Here is a 7,661-nt window from a genome sequence, read left to right on the forward strand (position 1 = left end):
GTAATGATGTTCAATGAATCAACTTCAATTCATCTGCTGTCTGAAATCCCGGTTCAGTTGGTATTTTCTTCCGCGCATGATGCCGTGTAAATAAAAGATACGGTCGACATTCAAAGTGGTTTAGGTTAATTTATTATTTTTCTTTATTAAGGTCATTTGCAGAAAGTGTTTCGCTAGGGTGAGAAAAAAAAAAATATAACAAAAAGAAAACTTTCTTTTCCAACGCTAATACTGTATATATTTCAATTTGTGATTGATGCTATAAATAAAATAAACTGATAATAAAGCATTTTAGCCCGTGGCTTCGGCACGGCACTCGTTTTTGTGGGTTTTTTAAAATGTTGTTAGTATTGTTTTGGGGTTGTTTTTTGTGTGTGTACCACACTAAAAAACATACCAGGTATTAGGCCTAACGTAGGAAAAGAAATTATCCTCTATTTATTACTATTCTTACTGTCAAATGACGCAAAAGTGATCAAATTGCTATTAAGATTATGTTTTGTATAACACTTACCGCTCGTTTTCCTCGAGATAAAGCAGCCACTTCAAAATGATTATAAAATCTGTGACAGATGAAAAACGTGGTTTAAATAATTCGTAATCGCCTGCCTTAAAATACTGTAGGAATTTGCTAATGTATTTCATGGCCCTCGTTTGAATAGATACCAACGATCATGTATATCGACCAAAATTTGTATATTCCTGCCCACAATCATGTATTTTGTATTAAACCGTATATTACACGAGCGCTCTGTGGCAAACTCGGGGGGGGGGGGGGATCTCTATTATACCCAGAGGCGTAGCTATGATATTTTGCGCCCGGGGACGAACTATAAAATTGGCGCCCCAGCCCCCTCCCCGTTTAATCACATTTTTGAATATTACCCTTGTTTACTTATTATAATGTAACGTTGTAAGCCTCATTTTGGCGCCCCTGTACCTTGGCGCCCGGGGACATATGTACTCCCCTCCCCCCCCCAGCTACGCCTCTGATTATACCTGCTGTATCAGTTGAGAAATATATTGAACAGATCAGGCCCCAATACTCTCGCTCTGAAAAACATTAAAATAATTATATGCAGAATATCGGTAGGTCTCCCTCCTGCCGAAAATGTCAGCACCATATATATTTTGCAAGTAATGTAATGGGTATAATAACACACACACACACACACACACACACACACACTTTTTTGGGAGTGGGGTGGGGGCAACGGACAGATGCCCCCATTTCCAAAAAAAATAAAAAGTATTTTATATTTGTGTATTTCCCCCTCAGATGTGTTCTACGTTTTATTAAAACAAAATTTTATATAAAAAAATTTAGTTTTAAGAATTTTTGATGGGGTATTTATGTTTCCATAGTGTTATCTAAAGGGTTGTTCGTCCGAGTCTGGTTTCCCTCACCTTGCTCGAAGTTCCTTCCCTTGAAATGTTTTGTAACCTTTGCTATATGTCGCCTAGGTCTCAGTGTTTGCTATATGTAATGGTGTTATATTGTGTGTATGCTATATTTTCTTTATGTTTGAGACAGCAAGTATAGATCAAATATCTTTCCCAGTTGTATTTCTTCCTTTATGATGTTATATTGTATCTTTTAATTTGTTTTATGGTTTTCTAATTTTGACGATGGAATGGTGTACTATTTAGATTTTGTTTAAAAAAATAATTTCCTATTTTATTATTCGAGTGATAATATGTGTCGTTCCTCATAATAGTCTTTAAAGATGTTGATAGGTAGGTTACGCTCGATCCAAGGTTCACGCTTCTTTATTCTCTATGTGTTTTTCCTGGGTCGCGTTAGGCCTCCTTTATTTAGTTTATCTGATTATGCTTTATTGAAAGATCCAAACGTATTTATGAGACCACATTATTCTATAGTGATCAACCATGCAGTGCGGGAGAAGTTAGTAGGGTTTTAAACTAAGTGTTATACAGTATGTATTTGTGTCTTTATTTTGTCTGTTTATGTTCTACATTGGGTGTTTTCAAAGACTCATGATGGGCCTGTGCACTTCACTGAGCCCTGTGACTTAGCCCCATGATGTCATCGCCATTTACTTCCCCCTTATATTTTCCCTGTATCCCTTCCTATATATGTCTTTAGAATTTTCTTTCAGAGAAAGAAGAAAAAAAATTAAATTACAAAATTCTTTTATTTTTTTCTTTCTTCCTTTCTTCCCTTTTCTCTTTTAAAAAACAAAGTTATATGGGTTTCTTTGAAATATTTGAAATAGAATTTTAAATTTTCTTTGAAATATGGCTGTTGTGGGGTGCGAGGAGGGGGTATGGGTATGGCATCAGCTCGCAATTGCGCTACGCGACCCTTCGGTCTGTAATACCTATTCCTCCCTCAACCTCTCTCCCCCAATTCCAACATCAATTGCGTTATATCAACCTGACGGTAAGTATCTATTCGTCGTAAGACGTATTGAGTTCTTGTTGTGGTTAATATTCTTATTTTTACCACGTATCTTATTTAAAAATCTTTATCACCTGTCCACAGGATATCATCGTAGTTACTATATAGTCTATACATTTTAGAACGATTTTGTTTTCGTAGTCTAAATCTATGAATAAAATGCTATTTTTGTTATACTTATATTTTTTGCAAATTTTCATTATTAACTTTATCCTATTATGTTTAGTTTTATCTCATTGGACAATCGTATGTAGTTTGGTGAAGTTCGCTGTTTTACATAAAGGGCATTTCGGCATTATCCTCAGCATACGATGTTTGATTGTTTCTTCGCCTGTTAGCCAGGTGTTGTGCAGGTATTTAAAAATTATACTTTGTGTTTTGACAGATCTTATTTTCCCCAATTTTTCCAATTTTTTGTCCAATTTACCCCCTCAGTTGTCCTGCTCTACTCTACATTTTATATTTTTGGTTACCTCCTCCCTAATCCAAGCGTGACTTTTACTTATTAAATTTTGCATAAATCTGTTTTGTCTCTATATTTTAAAATTAGTTCTCATATGTTTGCGTGGCACTTCGATTTTTTTATATTAATTTGTTATTTTTGTATATCTCTGGTCGGTTTTTCAAGGTGAAGCCGTACCAGTAGATGTACGGTGCTTCTCACGCTGTAGCCGGGTCTGAGTGCATTTTTTTTTTAATCTATTGATTATGTTAGTTAATTATAGTAGTAGAGGGCTCGGCAACCCCAAGCCCCCTCTACTTTTGGCCCTATATAATGTCTCTTTTTTTACATGATGCATTTTATGATTCCATATATAATCTATTATTTCGTTGTCTGTTTTGTTTAAAATTGTATTATCCATATCTATGGATTTAATTATGTAGTTAATATTTGAGTATAAATAAGTCTTGGCCACTTGGGCCCGCTCCATGATAGGTAATGGCGCCATGGCCAGATTTTCACATTTTCTCTTATTTTATTGATAATATGTTCATAATTTTCTACAGCTTCTTTTTTTTATTACCAAAGTAAACCCCTAGAGCCTTTACAGTGTCTCTCAGTAAGTGGGGGGGGCGATAATCCAGGGTGGTTGCCCCTATAGTTAACTATTTTTAAGATTTCGTGCTTGTTGTGGTTTATTTTGGAACCCGACGCTTATAGCATTTCCCCTCTCTTATAAAGATGTTCCAATCATATGCACGTTAGAGCATTTTTTAATTCTTTTTTAGGTTTGGTATTTGTATGCCTTGTATAATCAGGGGCGGATTAAGGCTCACTGGTGCCCTAAGCACTGACAAATCTTGGTGCCCCCCTCTTTTCCACGTACACCTGAGAAGATAACCCTAGGGTGTACCATGATCAAGAAACAGAACATCATGATCAATTTGCACTAGTTGTATCAGTTTTTTTTACAAATCTTCATTCTTTTTTCTTTCTTTCTTTTCACCCTTTTCTCAACTTTGTGGTGCCCCCTTTGGCCCTGGTGTCCTATGCACGTGCTTAGTCTGCTTAATGGTTAATACGCCCCTGCTTGTATATCTGGGTTGTTTCTTATCGTGTGACGTAGGATTTATATTGCCATTACGTATTCTAGCATTGATAGTGGACATCCTTGTATCACTGATCGTTGTATTTCAAATTCTTTCGTGCATTTCCCGTTTAATTATCCCAGTGTGTAGGATTTTGGTCCATTTTGGAAATTGGGTCCGAAACCAAATTTTTTAAAAACATTCTTTATACAGTTTTGTTCAAATCAGTCGAAAGCTTTCTCCTGGTCGAAGAGTACCATAGCACTCATCATACCAGTTTCATTTATGTAGTTAATTATAGTTTTAATGTTTAAAATATTGTTTTGTATATCCCTCCCCCACAAGTTTGATTTACATTAATTATCTTGTTTATCCTACCCTTTACTGTATTTGTTAAAATCCTACTTAAAATCTTATAGTCCGTGTTTAAAAGTGATATAGGCCTCCAGTTTTTAATCTCGTCTCTATTCCCTTTCCCTTTGTATATAATTGTGATAACTCCCTCCCTCATAGATTTAGTCATTTTATTTTTACTTAAAACTATATTATTATACAAAGCGTTTAAGATCGGCGTCAGTTCACCGTGGAACTTTTGGTAGAATTCCACGATGAGTCCATCTTTCCCTGGTGACTTTTGTGAGTGTTGATATACTTTTTGTGATTTCTTCATCTGAGATGACATCATCACATTGGTCTCTATGTACTGCTGATGTCATCTCACAGTCGACATTTTTTAAGTAGCTGTCGATTGTGCTGAAGTATATGTTCTGTGTGGTGTGTGGTGTATAGTTCTTTATAATATTTGGAAATATTATTTAGGATATCTTCTTTTACAGTATGGGTTACATTGTTTATTTTGATATTGTTTAAAATTGTATCACCCCCTTTTCTAAATTCTTCTCGCTTATATACGTTTTTTGCCTCGTTGTAGATCTCTGTAAATTTTCCCGCCCTTATTATTCTCCCCTGATTTTCGTCTTCTTCAACGATTTTAATTTTGTCTGTCAATCGTTTTTTTTTTCTTTCTCCATCGTCGTTTGTTGTTTTGCTTAGTTCTAATTTGAGTTCGTGTTTGTCTTTTTTTTCTGGGGTTTTTCCGCCCTCTATTTGAGTACTGAATATTTATTCCTTTTATTTTGTTTTTTAAAACATCCCAATCAATTATTATATTAATATTTTCTTCATTTTTGACGGTTTCAATTTCTTTTTTTAATTATTATTTCGACATATTCTTTGTCATTTAAAATCTTATTATTTAGTTTCCATAGTCCTGGCCCACATTTTTCTATTTTTTTCATTTTTAGGTCAATAGTGAGCATGAAATGGTCTGATAGCTTTTGGTTGGTTATTGCAGTATTAATATATATTAATGGATCATAAAAATTTCCGTAAAATTTATCAATCCTGCTAGACTGGTTTAATTTATAGTTACTCAGTTGAAATCTCCCCCTATGATTAGATTTTCCATCGAATATTGTTGTAGGTAGGTATATAAGTTTTCTTTAAAATTAGTTTCTTATTTCTATTAGCTGGCATGTACACATTTATAATATGCCAATTAAACATTTTAACACGTAGCAACCGTCCCTTAAAAAATTCCCCCCTCCTCAAACCTTTCCCAGCTTTTTAAAAATATTATTGTTGCAACCAACTCTAATATCATTATTTGCAAAATTGTTGCATATCTTTATTGCGTTAAGTTTGTCTTCTACTAAAATTTTGAACTCTGGTTTAATTCTATAGTGTGTTTCTTGTATCATTATTACATCAAAGTTTGTTTCTTTGGCTACTTTGTCTGCTTTCGCTTTGTCTATCCCATTCCTGTTGATAGTAGCGATCCGGAAATTTGTTTCTTCCATTTTTGCTTTACTCCCAGGTGCCGCATCACTTTTATATAGAATTTAATTGTATATATTTCAGTTAAAGTTATTATATTCCACTTTTTTTTGTACACACACACCAGCACGCTCGACAAAGAGCGCTTGAGTAATATACAGTTTGATACATCCTACATGGTAGTGGGCAGGAATACATATATAGGTCGTTATCCTTCTCGACCGAAGTAGTAACATTGTTCCAATGCTAACACTCGACGTCCTCGATTTGTGCTTCATCGTATTTGCAGTCTATACACTTAAAGTTACAATGGAAAAGTGTACATGAACATATTTATACCATAGACAGAGCCTTGAAGTACTACTTTTTTCGGTCTAAAACTGTCCAAAAAAAAAAGAAAAAAAACCCAGCATGTAATAGTTCATTTCGATACAGTTGCAAAGAGCATTTGACGTTCATTTTGATGTCAATATATATTGATATCGATTAAGTGCGATTTGTTTTCAAAGTTGCTTTATTGCTGGTAGTGCTTCTGTTTTCAAGTTCGATATATAATATACCCATGGAGCAGTAGTAATACAGAAATCAGAACAACAACCATCATCATCATCATCGGGAGTATTATTATCGTATATGTTGGTCACATCGATGATCATTAATAAAAAGCGGTTGAAATATGAACAATATTCCATCTCTTCAAATAGCAAATAACCAAGCAAAGTGTGTGTGTGTCTGTGTGTGTGTGTGTGTGTAATTTTTAACGTAGCTTTAAAAAAAATGCAATCATATCGCTACCATGTCTGCATTGTGACAGTTTATAATGATGTCTAGCAATGTGGCATCATGCCACAAACATACAGCATTTTGTCACACCCAATCACATTATCCTCACACCAATATCTTAATGATGGGCGCCAAAAGAGGCAGCTGCTAGTACCATTTTTATGTCTTTAGTATGATTCGGCAGGGGTTTGAATCCGCGACCTCTCGCATCCAAGGCGGACGCTCTGTACAGACACTGCACCACCTGAGCGATCGCTTAGCAAAGAATGTACGATACTGTTTCCTGTTGTTCATAACAACTCGACCTGGAGACCTACCTGACGGAAAATGAAAGCGCATTATAACGTTATAATATACGAATCCGGAATTTTTTTGATTATTATAATTTTCTAGAAAGTTAGTGCCTTTTAGCATTTGACAAAGTGTGCTTGCAGTTGCATACTAAGGGGAGGGGGAGTTTACAACATACTTCGATGCTGACTACTGATTTGAAGCATAAAATTAAAACTAAACAACAGCATAACATGTTTATATATCTTATTAAATACGTCTTCATTTGTCTTTCCGTGCGCCAAAATGCCTTCCTACACGAACATGTTCCATATAGGTAAATAAGTTGTACCAATCGTAAACAACCACCGATTTCGACATATATGATATCAATTTATAGGTTTCTCATCAGTTTAAATCGATCTGTGCAAAAAAAAAAAAAAAAAAATAATTAAAAAATATGTGTGAAAATGAATAATAAAAAAGTTGCTATTTGTGACTCATTGTCGCTTGCGACTTTACCGATCTTCGTATCCTTGATGCTTCCATCCTTCCCGTTTAGGGATGGTAGCACCTACTTGGATGCTAATACTATAGATTTGAAGCATATAATTAAAGCTGTACAACAGTAAATAATATGTTTATGTATCTTCTTATTAAGTACGTCTTCATAATGTATGTTCGTGCGCCCAATGCCTTCCTCTACGAACGGTTTCGATATACACGAATAAGTCATACCAATAGTAAATAAACACCGATTTTGACAAATTTCATATTAATATATAGGTTTCTCATCTGTCTAACTCGATCTGTGCCAACA

Source organism: Sinohyriopsis cumingii, unplaced genomic scaffold (assembly GCF_028554795.1).
Source record: "Sinohyriopsis cumingii isolate HCF-2022 unplaced genomic scaffold, ASM2855479v2 utg001747l, whole genome shotgun sequence".
NCBI classification, from domain to species: domain Eukaryota; kingdom Metazoa; phylum Mollusca; class Bivalvia; order Unionida; family Unionidae; genus Sinohyriopsis; species Sinohyriopsis cumingii.